The following is a 12,700-nucleotide window of genomic DNA, read 5'->3' as shown; positions in this document are numbered from 1 at the left end:
CTCCATCCATTGAAGTCAGCCTTAAGCAACCCCAATAGGTGGTGTGGGGTTTTCTGTCTGTGCACTGCTTCCCGGATATGGGGTGGTTTGGTGGTATTATAGTATCACAGTATCACAATGTCACACAGAAACCTTCTGCAGTCATCCAGTCTCCTCCGTGCAGTGACTCTTGGATGTGAGCACTGTGAGGCAGCCCTCAACTCTGGTTCTCCCTGTACTGAAGATCCTGGGCTTTGTGTTTCTGTGATGTTAGCTTTCAGCTTTGTGAGTGTGCGTACTGGAATTCACATGCACACGTGCATGATGCCGGCTGTGGGCCGTGCTATGACACGTGTTGTGGGCCGTGCTATGACACACGTGCGGAGGTCAGAGAGCAACATGATAGAATCAGTTCTCACACTTGAGCTCAGATTCCTGTTGCCAGACCTCAGGGTGAGTGCCTTTGCCCTGAGCTGCTTGGCTCTGCTGCTGGGAGAAGCCTTTGGTCTGCAGCAGTGGGGGTTGAATCCAGGCCTTGTTCGTGTTGTATGTTAAGCAGGTGCCCTACCACTGAGCAGCAGCCTCAGTTCACTGTGGCTTTAGTTCTTCAAGCCCTGGGTATTATACACAGAAAAAATATGTTTTGCAAATTGCTGTGTAGCCCAGGTTGTCCTGGAATTCATCATAGCCCAGGCCAGCCCTTACCTCACTTTAATCTCCTTGCCTTGCCTTCCTAAGTATTGGGGTCACAGTGTGCTCCACCACGCCTAAACATGAGCTTCCACTGGAAATTTAATTGAAGCACAGTAGAAATGCACACATTTGATTCCTTACGCTATGGCTCAGCGAGCCTCAAACTCACTGCGTGGACACTTCCTGTGTCTCAGGCTCGTGAGCTCCTCCCTCTGACCTGCTCTGTGGCGGCTCCTTGCCACCTACTCCAAAAGCACATATGCTGTAATATTTGCTCCCCATTGGAAGAGCTGTTTGGTAGAGATTAGGAGCCGTGGCCTTGTTGGAGGAAGTGTGTCTCTGGGAGCAGGCTTTGAGATTTTGAAAGACTGGTGTCTTTCTTAGTTAGCTCTAGGCTTCCTGACTGAGCCAAGATATGGGCTCTCGGCTCACACCCCTGCCACCATGCCTTCACCGGGCTCGCACCCCCGCCACCATGCCTTCGCAGGGCTTGTGCACCCCCCCCCACCATGCCTTCGCAGGGCTCGTGCACACACACACATACACACACACACACACACACACACTCATGGCTTTGCAGGGATCACAAAGCCCCCTCTCCCCACCATGCCTTCGCAGGGCTCACATCCCCACCGCCATGCCTTCCCTCTGCCACCATGGACTCCAACCCTCAGGGCCACGAGCCCAGCTAAGTGCTTCCTTGATGGGTTGGTTTGGGTGTGGAGTTTTGTCACAGCAGTAGATAATAGAAAATAATGATCCAGTGCCTGTGCATCTAGGACTGCTCGGTAGGATTTTTCTCTTTCAAACATGGGACCTTGGACCTGCCTGTAGGGAGCAATGTCAGGTCACTACAGTTCCTCTGCTCCTCAGGTTCATGCAGGAAAAAATAATAGTGAAAAGAGAGATAGAAAATGTTAACAGTGTCTTTTCCAGGGCTCATTTTCAAGATGGGAGTGTGTGTGTATTTGTATGTGTCTGTGTGTGCCCATGTATGAGTGTGTATGTGTGTGTGTGTGTATGGATGTGTGTGTGTGCCTGTGTGTGAGTTTGTGTACAGATGTATGTGTCTGTGTATGAGTGTATGTGTATATCTGTGTGTTTCTCTGTGTGTATGTCTGTGTGTGCCTGTGTGTGTGCAGATGTGTGTATCTGTGCCTATGTGTAAATGTATGTGCAGATATGTGTGTGTACCTGTGTATGAGGATGTGTGTGTGAGTGTGTGTATATGTCTTTTTGTGCCTGTGAATGTGTGTGCAGATGTGTGTGTGTGTTTTTGCCTGTGTGTGTGTGTGTGCAGATGTATGTGTGTACCTGTATGTAAGTATGTGTGTGGATGTGTGTGAGGATATGTGCCTCTGAATGTGTGTGAGTATGTGTACAGATGTGTGTGTGCAGATGTGTGTGTGCACCTGTGTGTGTGTATAACTGTGTGTGTGTGGATGTGTGTATGTGCCTGTGTGGGTGAGTATGCGGATGTGTGTGTGGGTACACACGTGCAGGAAGGTATGCACATGATTGCTAGTACCTTTGGAAGCTAGAAGCATTAGATCTCCCTGAAGTGCAGTTCCAGGAGGCTGGGTGCCACCTCAGGGGACTGGCAGTTCAGCTTGTGCACTCTTAGAGCAGTGTATGTCCTTGTAACCCCTGGGCCATCTCTAGCCCCTTGATTATTTTTAAAGTATTAAGGGCAGTCTGTATTTTAATAAACTGTATTTCTCTAGGTTTTTTCCCTTTAAGAAATACAGATTTGTACATTCTCCATCTTGTTCAGCATTAGCAAACAAAATTGCATGAATATATATGTATATATACACACACATACATATACACACATATGCACATACCTATACATACATATACATATTTGGTTCTGTGAATGCTTTCATACTTTGTGAATACTTTCGTAGTTATTATAATAAGACTTAGTAATGTGACTATTTTTTAGTATTATTTATCTCCAAGTAAATGTCCAACTATCCAAGTGGATAGCAAACATTCCATGGGCTCTTATTTTGAAAGTATCTCCTTCACTCTTGCTCAAACTTGTGACTATGTCCTGCATGAGAACTTTGTGTTTCATGTTTGAAAATGGAATTCCTGGCCTAGTCCTACTGTGCAAATTGGCCTGCTGTGCAGGCTTATTAAGCAGTCAAGGGAGTCACTGTACGTCAGGCACCTTCTGATGGCGCCCAGCAGTGGGTCCTATCTCTGAAGGCAGCTCTGAAGAGATGGGAGCAGGTGCAGCGTCCCTCCTTCCCTGTTTCTGCGAGCAAGGTCTGACCCAGGATCCCTACCTCAACAAGATCAGTGTGTGCTCGCATCCATCCTGTGAACTGACAGAGGACTGCTGTGCCGCCTCTTACACACTCCGTGTGCCCTTGGTCTCCACAGCACACCATGCGGATGCTAACTAAACAGCTCGCTTTACTGTGTTGTTGAAGGAAAAACGTGTGTATAGGTACAATTCAAAATGTATGAATTTGAGTCTGATTGAATCTACAGGTAGGGGACCCACAGGGCAGAACCTGAGCATATAGTCTGTGCTGGGATTTTGATGTGGTACTAAAGAGTTCCAGGCTGGCCTCGAACTCAGAAATCCACCTGCCTCTGCCTCCCAGAGTGCTGGGATTACAGGTATGCGCCACCACCACCTGGCTTGCAGACACATTTTTACATCAAACGTGCGATAGTAAAGAGCTAAATTTTTAAAAATTCAAATGCATTTAAAGAAGCTGTGTGCAGGCCAGGAGACCTAAAATGAGTGTGTAGGAGAACCCCTCTCTAAAACTGGGCCTCACAGGCCCTTCACCAGAGCCACAGTGCTTACCTCCTGAGGGCAGAGAAACGTTCCTAGGGCCAAAGGGCCGTATGGAAGAAGTTTCAACAGACTCTCTCTCTCTCTCTCTCTCTCTCTCTCTCCTCTCCTCTCCTCTCTCTCTCTCTCTCTCTCTCTTATTTTTCAATAAGTATTTGTTTTTATTTTATGTATATGAGTGTTTTGCCTACATATGTCTGAGCACCCAGTGCACGCAGTGCCCCTGGAGACCAGATGAGGGCGTCAGATCCCCCTCTGGAAGTGGAGCTACAGAAGGTTGTGAGCAGCCGGTGGGAGCGGTGAGTCAGGGTCCTCTGAAGAGCCGCCCCGAATGGCAGAAGACACCCTCTCTGTTGCCACATGAGCTGCTCCACTCAGTTCCTGAGAATCAGCCAGAATCAGCCAGAACGCCTGAGGCTCGTTGATAGTCTAGGCAGTGCAAACAGAGCAGCGCTCGTTTATATGTAGGTCTGTATAAGTGCACACAACATACTTGAGTACGACTCACACATGTGTAGACATAAAGTCCCTGTAGCTGGAGAGATGGCTCAGACATTACGAACACTGCCTACTGTTTTGGGGGACTAGGGTTAAGTTCCCAGCACCCACCCACATCAGGGAGCTCACAGTCCACTGTAATTGTAGCTCCAGGGGATTCTATGCCTTCATCTGGTCTCCATGACAACTGCATTGCATGCATGTGCACATGTACACAGAAGACTGATAAGGCACACACAGATGGTGCTCTGCCTCTGAATCCTTCCTGTGCAGCCCGTCAGGGAAGGGCTGTACGAGCAGTGCTCTGCCCACCTGGCCTGCTGTCTTTGAACTCTGCCAGAGCCCCTTCCCGCTGAGCAAGGCACAGTGAGGGACACCCCGCCCCCACCCCCAGTGGTGCAGGCGCAATCCCAGGCTGGCCTTTCCTTCCTGGCCCCTGGTGTCCCAGGTCCTTCCTGAAGGGTGAAGACCCGATGCTTACCTCTGGTCCCTAAAGCACCGCATCAGAGGCTCTCTCCACGCACCCGACACGAGTGGGACCCCTGCCGGCTCTGCCCCTGTGGTTGGCTTAGTATTGCAGGTGTCATCAATAGGAGCATGTCCTAGTTAGCTGCAGCTGTCAACTTGTTAGGAAAGCTCCACTGAGGAATTGCTGAGACCAGATTGGCATATCTGTGCCCGTATCTGTGAGGGCGCGGACATCTTGATTGTTGACTGATGTGGGAAGGCCCATCACCACGAGGGGCACCCCTCCCTATCCAGGTGCCCCTCGGCTGAATGGCAAGGCTGACTAAGCGTGAAGTTCTGAGTGAGCCAGCAAGCAACAGTCCTCAGTGGTTCTACTTCCCGTCCCTGCTGAACCCCCTCAGTGACAGTGACAGACTATGATCTGGAAGCCAGATGAACCCTGTCCTCCCCAAGCTGCTTTGCGTCAGAGTGCTGTAACCCAGCAGCAGAAAGGAGGGTGGGGCACGAGGGGCTTTTTAACCCTGGCTACAATACTTTCACTCTATACTTCTGTTTAGATTAATTGTACATCGATGCTACCCAAAGATGACAGGTCTGAGCTGTTGTTTAGCCTACTTGCTTATGATTGCAGCAGGGACAGAAAAGTGGGTGTTGATCCCCATGATGATTCATTCATCAGATAGAGAAAAAGGGGAGACCTGAGGGGCTCCTGGGAGCAGGGACCAGGGCAGAAGGACCTCAGTCCAAAGGCAGTGCATGCCTATTATCAGAACCCTCTGTTGAAGGGCAGCCTGCATCTTGCATGTGAGCAGCATGCCCTGTCGTCATGACATAATGTTGTTATTTATAGAATCAGGAAAGAGGCAATGCAGGAAGAGAGCTAATCCCCCAAGTTTGATTGTCATCTTCTTTTCCTCCAGCCTACACACACTTCTCGTAATTACCTTAAGGACCCCCCCCCAAAAAAAAACCAGGACTGCCATTTATTCGTAGAAGTACAGAAAGCATTATTGATCTCATCTGATGTGGGGGAGATGGAGAGACACGCCTGCCCTTGAATCCAAGTGAGATGAGAGCACATTGTTTTAAAGAAAATGAAAACTCACTCTTAGGAGAAGGTAATAGTAACCACATTGTTTAAATAAAATGTGTTTGCTGCTTTCTCGCCCCAGCTGGACAAGCTGGGGAGCTGGTTCCTGTCTGTGGGCTTCCTAGGTGTGCCCAGCAGGACAAGCTTCTGTTGCTGCATCCACTGTGGTCCTAGGGGAGAGTCAGTGCACTCTCTCTGATGCCTGGATAATGGCGTGCTGCAGCCATCTTACTGCACAGCAGCATCAGTGCTGAGTCACAAGTCGATTGTTGCAGTGTGTCTCTCTGTGTTCCACTCATGGCAAGCAGCTCCTCTTGTTCCACAGATATGCAGGCACACAATGCATGTTTACACACAAGCACACATGTGCACATGCATGCACACATGCACATTGTGAGTTCCCACTGACTGTCCTGGAACTCGCTCTGTAGACCAGGCTGGCTTCAACCCACAGAGCTCTGCCTGCCTCTGCTCCCCGAGAGCTGGGATGAAGGGTGTGTGGCAACACTGCCCAGCTTCATACACCTTTACTCTAAGATAACCAAAATAATAAAATTTTAAGATTAAAAAAATCCCAGTTATGACTAATCTCTAAGCTATTTTACTTACGTTGTTTTGCAGCCTGTAACATGCACACATGAAGTCTCATGCGTTTTACATATAAACCTGATGTTCATCTGTGTTGACATAGTCTTTAGAAATAGCCAGCATGCAGATGGACCATTACAGTTTCCTTGTGTGAGTAATCCGTCATTTCTTGTTGCTCAGTAGTTATTGCCGGGACATTGACCATTGTTTCCCAGTGCTGGGGTGACAGTAGGTACTGCCATCTCTCTCTCTCTCTCTCTCTCTCTCTCTCTCTCTCTCTCTCTCTCTCTCTCTCTCTCTCTCTCTCCCCTCCCTCCCTCTGAGTGTCTGTAGGTAGAACTCTAAAGGCATTGTTAGAACCAGAGAGCAGTAACTGCTGTATAGTTCTTGTTAAATGAAGAGAGATTCTATTTAGGTAGTATGCGACTGGCCACTCCCCACTGTAGCAATTTGTACAATTTTACAGCGACAGTTTATGGCGGCAATATTCTACCCCTGTGTGTGAGTGAGAGAGAGAGAGAGAGAGAGAGAGAGAGAGAGTGTTGCCAGGGAACGCATAGGTATACAGAAGGAGCCAGGGTTGATGGTGTCTGTCTGCCTCAGTTACTTATCACCTGTCTTGAAACAGGGTCTTTATGGAGTCTGGAGCTCAGACTGAGCTGGGCTGGCTGGCTGGTGGGCTCCCAGGCTCCTCTTGTCTGTACTTCCCTAGGGCCTGCCTGGGTTACAGGCTTGGCCCATCATGCCTGGCTTATATACAGTTGCTGCTGATTGAACTCAGATCCTTCTGGTTATGTGACAAGCACTTTACTGAGTCAGCCAAGTCCCCAGGTCACTTCTCTTCTGCCTCCCTTACAGCCCTAGTGATGCAGGGTAAATCAGTTTGAAGATAGTACATAAAGAATTTCATGTGTTAGAAGACCCAGCATTAGCAAGAAGGCATTGTTCTTTTAATTACTGTCAAACCCTGAGTAGAGTCCCAGTACAGTTCTCAGAACTGCAGCTTGAAGACTGGGGGTGTCTCTCAACAGTGGGGTGTGTATGATACCCTGGGCTCTGTCCCCTCTAGTGCACAAAACAACCCAGCAATGCCTTTCTGCAGAGGCAGAGAAGTTGACCTACATTCAGGGACCCAGGGTAGCCAGAATAGTCTGGGAAAAGAAGATCAAGGAGGACTTTCTGCAGAGTAATCAATATGGTATGGCACTGATGTCAGAGTCAGCATAAGAATCAATAAGAAGGAAGCCTCCCCTTTATGGTCAGTTCATCTTTGACAAGGACACCAACACTGATCAATGGCCAAACAAACAAAAAATGTGTTCAGCAATTGGTGCTACAACAACCAAATACACGGGTAAAAGAATTTCGCTGGACAGCTATTTCACCTTCTACATAAAATTCAATCTCAAAGGGGCGGCTCTAAATATAGAATCTAAAATCACACACCTCTTGGCTTAGGCAGTGGTTTATTCACCCTAGTGCGTGTCATGAACACTGAGGGGGCAAAGCGACAGCCGAGATTAGGGGGTACTTTGTAAGTTATGTATTCAAAGGAGGACTGTGTCTGGAACTGGTATTAAAATTCAGAATAAAAGGATTAATTACCCAGTTTGAAATTGGCATCAGTTTACTACAAGACTCGGCACTTCTCCTTAGAGTATACATACCCACATACCCGAGAGAGATCGGCAGTGTTGGCTGATTCCAGTGGCATGGTCTCTTAAGTTCCCATGGCCTTCAGTGTGACTCCCCCAGGTGACCCGTAGTGAGTACTCTGAGTACACTTGAGATACCAAGGGCAGATAAGATGCTTGGTGTTGAAAGTCATTTAAAACAATGGGAGTAGGACTTCACACCCACCAGGCAGTGTAGCAACACTGCAAGAAACAGCAAGAATAAAATGTTGGTGTGGCTGTGGAGAAACCAGATCCCTCATTCGTTGCTGGTGGGAACACAAAGTAGGACGGCTACTCCAGAAAGCACCTGAACCGTTCTCAAAGCCTTACACTTTCCAGGGAGAGACAGAACTGACTGCTCTAGCCATTTTCGAGACATGTTCAGGTACATAGTTCCTTTGGTGTCATAGACCTGCTGAGGGATGTCATGAAAAACAGCCCTGTCCACACAAGAACAGTATGAATGTGTGACGGGGTCAATCATGGCAGGAACTCAGCGGACTACTGTCAGTCTCCTGGAGGCTACAGTTCTTGACTAATGACCCCACTCTCACCCTTCTCGCCTTAGAGTCTGTTCTTAATATGTCCGTCACACACACGTGACTCACATGAAACACGTAAAGTTTAAATCCCATCATAAAAACAAAATTCTGGGCCAGAAATAAGCTGAGACCTCGTTGCTCCGAGGTCTGGGTGGGTCCCCTGAAGCCATGTTGGTGGCTGTAGCTCCAGCGTTTGCAATCTGCCCACACTTGTACACATGCACAAACCATTCATACATATATATATATATATATATATATATATATATATATATATATATATATATCAAGAACAGCACCAGTTATGGTTGTTGACCTGGGACTCATCATATAGGCCAAGCTGGCCTCGAACTCACAGAGCTCTACCTGACTGTCTCCCAAAAGCTGGGAGTCAAGGTACTCCTCATCACACCCAGCTTAGTACAGCATTTTCAATGCTGTTTTATAAGCCAGTGGGGCGTGGTCACAAAAGCTGCTCCTTGCCCAGCCGAGAGATTGCTCCCCAGGCTTTCCTGCATTAAGGAAGAACTCATAAAGACATTTTCAATGCAAGACTACTTAATGTGGACGTTTTCAAAAGTAAGGAAAGTATTAACAAATTAAAAACCAAAAATCCCTTTCCCTTTTTGGTGAAAGTGGAATAGCTATAAGCCATTTTTGCTGGCACAGCTTGGTAACGCCAGCCATCGAAGTCCGGACCAAGGCAGGCATGAGGCTGGCTCTCCATGTTTAACTGATGCTCAGCCTGCAAACAGAGGCTTCGCAAAGGAGGCATCATCCGATGGCTCAGCTGTCCCAGTGGAAGAACCAAGGGGGAACAACGGGAGGTTTTGAGAACTTGAACTAGCTTGATGGTAGATCCTCTGCCCGCTGTATTCAAGACCTCCCCTCCCCACAGAGCATAGCAGTGACAGATGCAAGATCAGGCTCTTGGAGGCCAGAGCACTTTGCACAGACCTGCTGAGAAGTTCCCCCCCCCCCCCTGCCCCCGGACACGCTGCCAGGAATGACTGGCAGAGTGTGCCTGTAGGCACCCAGCACAGTGACCGCCCTTTACAGTGCCGCTTGGTGATGGCCCTGCTCTGCCCTGCCATGGAGAACAGGTTCAGCAGGCAGGGTTTCCTTTGTTTCCGTTTCCTTGTTGGTTTGTTTTTCTGTCTATTAGTGAAGGCCTCCAGTATTTGTTTCAGGGCTTTTGTTGTTGCTGTTTTAAGATATAAAACACCCATCCAGGCTGGCCTGGAACTGGCTGTGTAACTGAGAATGACCCTGAGCTTTGGGGAGTCTCCTGCTTCTCCCTTCTGAGTGCAGACATTATAGATGTGCACTGCTGATGCTGCCTCTGGCACTCTGGGGGCGGGTCCCAGCCGTCCTTCATGGCAAGCAGACACTACCCATTGGTATATGCCCTTAAAACGTTTTTACCACACAATTTGTTAGTGTATAATTGGAGAGATGGTTTAGTGGTTAAAAGTGCTGACTGCTCTTGGGTTTGGTCCCTAGCACCCACATGGTGGCTCATAACGCTGTGTAACTCAGGATTCAGAGATCTGACATCTTTTCAGCCTGTGGGGTCACTGTACACATGTGGGGCACAGACACATTTAGGCAGAACACTCATGCAGGAAGGTGACATTAAGGAAATCTGTAATAAAAACAGAAGGTTCCGGTCTTCCTCAGAGCACTGTGGCTCCCACACCAGCCTGCTCTGCGTGCATTCTTTAGGCCCGATTCTATATGTTACACTTTATTTTAAAATTCAGCTCTGAGCTTTGTCTCCAGTTGAGAATAATTCTCCATCCTCTGTGCCATAGTAGGTATTTTAATTCTCCAGCCTCTGAGCCGTGGTAGGTATTTTAATTCACCATAAAGCCCACCATAGATTATTTTCTTGTTTTAAATTATTTTGGTGAAAATAAGGGGTGATGCATTTCTGTTATTTAAGCAAATTCGTCAAGAAATGATTAAGGTAGTGCTCGGGCTAATTTGAAGTCTCGATGACTCTGGGGGTCCGATACCTTTAAGCACACTCACCCCGTAGGATCCTCAAGTGCTTTCTCGTCTGAGAGATCACATTCTTCATACTTGTACTTTTTACAAGTGAATAGTCTTTGTCTCCCGCATGTGTGTGACATGCTGCAGGCCAGATATCTCAAAGCCCTTCCTCTGAGGGTGGAGAGACAGTTTGACATGGCAGCAACCATTTTGTTCTTAGCTACTGTCTCGTGCACTGGGTAATCAGGGTAGGCATTCTAAACCCAATAGGACAAATAGCCAGAGCATTACCCTAATGGATTCTTGCTGTGCTACAAGGTTGGGTTTTTTTTTTTTGAGGGGGGGTTGTTGTTGTTGTTTTGTTTTTGTTTTTTTGTTTTTTGGGGTTTTTTTGTTTTTGTTTTTGTTTTTTCTGAGACAGGGTTTCTCTGTGTATCCCTGACCATCCTGGAACTCACTCTGTAGACCAGGCTGGTCTCAAACTCAGAAATATGCCTGCCTCTGCCTCCCAGAGTGCTGGGATTACAGGTGTGCACCACCACTGCCCAGCTGCTACAAGGTTATTTTAAAGGCTATGTCTACTCAGGCCGACGGCAGGTCACCCTTGTCTAGCTTAGCACATGAATCCGTTCTCCTGCCTCCTTGGCTGGCTAGCTCTTGCCCCAAGGACCTTGAAAGCCACCTTCTGCACAATGCTGTATTTATTTACCTGTCTTCAGTTTGAAGCATCGTCTACTGTATATGCTCCCCCAACACTGAGCTAAACAAAAGAAGGTATCTCTCCCTTTGAGGCTCTAGAAACAAACTGATCTTTCACTCTGCTACATCCCAGACCTCCTGTGCTTGTGAGCACATCCAGGCCACCCCTCCTACAGGTGCAGGTGACAGTCTCCCTGCTCTCGGCCTTAATCTGTATACCCTGTCCCTCCAGGAGGCTTACTCTGCAGGTAATCAGATGAGAATTCAAACACTGGTCACTTGACTAAGGTGTGTGCCCTCCTGGAGAGGCTTGGAGAACATTGAGGGCTGCAGTGCGGTGTCAGTGCTGTTTTCCGGCTTCCATCGGCCTTTCTTGATGTCAGAGTCTTATTTTAACTGTGTTATCGAGGTCTAGACCCAGTTGCTGCCTGGGTACCGTTCCCTCTGGAGGCCAGTGTAGCTTTGCCCCGAGCATGCTGCTGGAAACAGCGTGGTTGCAGTGCCCGCTCAGAAATGCCCTGGGTGTAAGTGCCCTGTGTAACTAAGTGTAACACACTAGGCAACTAGAGACGCAGCGTCCACAGTGCTGTGATTCCTATGCAAAGAAGTATGCTGTAGAAAGTGAGGAGAGAAGTAGGCTGTATGCTGTAGAAAGTGAGGAGAGAAGTAGGCTGTAGAAAGTGAGGAGAAGATGCCGGGAAAGGACTGTTGACCCCAAGGGAGCAGTTGGGCCCAGAGCTGTGTGAGGGCCTGCACTCACTTGCACACTCACCTCCACACTCACTTGCACAATGCTTCATGAAAGGTTTTGTCACAGAGTTGGGGTCGGTATTATCCCCCCCATGGGCGCTTTGTCACATTGTCATAAGGTCCTCACCAGCACAGGGTACGTTACTTAAGCACAGGAGGAATGACTAAGTGAAAAATCTCTTTGTGGCTTCCCGCCAGTGTTCACTGATGGTTTGAAGGTCAGCTTGAGTCCTTCTGGCAACAAAATGGTGTTGTCGCATGAGGGCACTTAATCTGTCAGGCCAAATATTTGTGAATAAACCATTGAGCCCACAGACTTCCTGAGGCACAGACTGTCCCGCAGATCACCTCTGGCTCAGCCCAACCTCAGTGACCCTCGGGCTGCTGAGACCTCTTCCAGGACCCTCCCTGTTGTCCCTGCCTGGCTGCCCTGCAGGGAATAGAGTTGGGAGGCAGGAGAAGCAGCAAACAGCAGGCAGAGGAGAGAAGGGCTGGGCAGGAAGGCACAGCCTTGGCACCACAGGGAGGAGAGGGTGAGCGGCTAGGGTGCCGCAGTCCAGCTGGAGCGAGGAAGGATGGTGCAGAGGCAGCACCCACAGAGCAGGCCGTGTGCTCCCTGGGAGGGAGCAGGCCCGTTGTTTAGATGCCTGGTACTGAAAGGCGCTCAATGCCTATTTAATGAGTCTGGACCTTTTCTGACTCCGTGGTGCCTTTTGAGAGTTCTTACCAAGATCTTATAGCCTGAGGTGAGCAAACGTAGAGACATTTTTAATAGAAAGAAAAATCAGATGTACCCTCTATACCTGTTCCAAGACCCTCTGTGACCACTGAAACCACAAAGAGAGCCGATGTTAGATCTACATTTTTCCTATCCATACTTACTCAGGCCACCATTTAATGTACA

General features: G+C 48.4%; 1 protein-coding gene across 1 annotated transcript in view; it reads left to right on the top strand.

The window, feature by feature from the left end:
* The window catches only part of Ttc39c (tetratricopeptide repeat domain 39C), an 85,801-nt gene that overhangs the window by 55,398 nt on the left and 17,703 nt on the right, over nt 1-12,700 (top strand). The gene's annotated exons all lie outside the window — the stretch shown is intronic.

This window comes from Apodemus sylvaticus, chromosome 13 (genome assembly GCF_947179515.1).
Source record: "Apodemus sylvaticus chromosome 13, mApoSyl1.1, whole genome shotgun sequence".
Lineage (NCBI taxonomy): Eukaryota > Metazoa > Chordata > Mammalia > Rodentia > Muridae > Apodemus > Apodemus sylvaticus.
The sequence above is the reverse complement of the archived record's forward strand: the minus strand, read 5'-3'. Positions and strand labels throughout refer to the sequence as shown.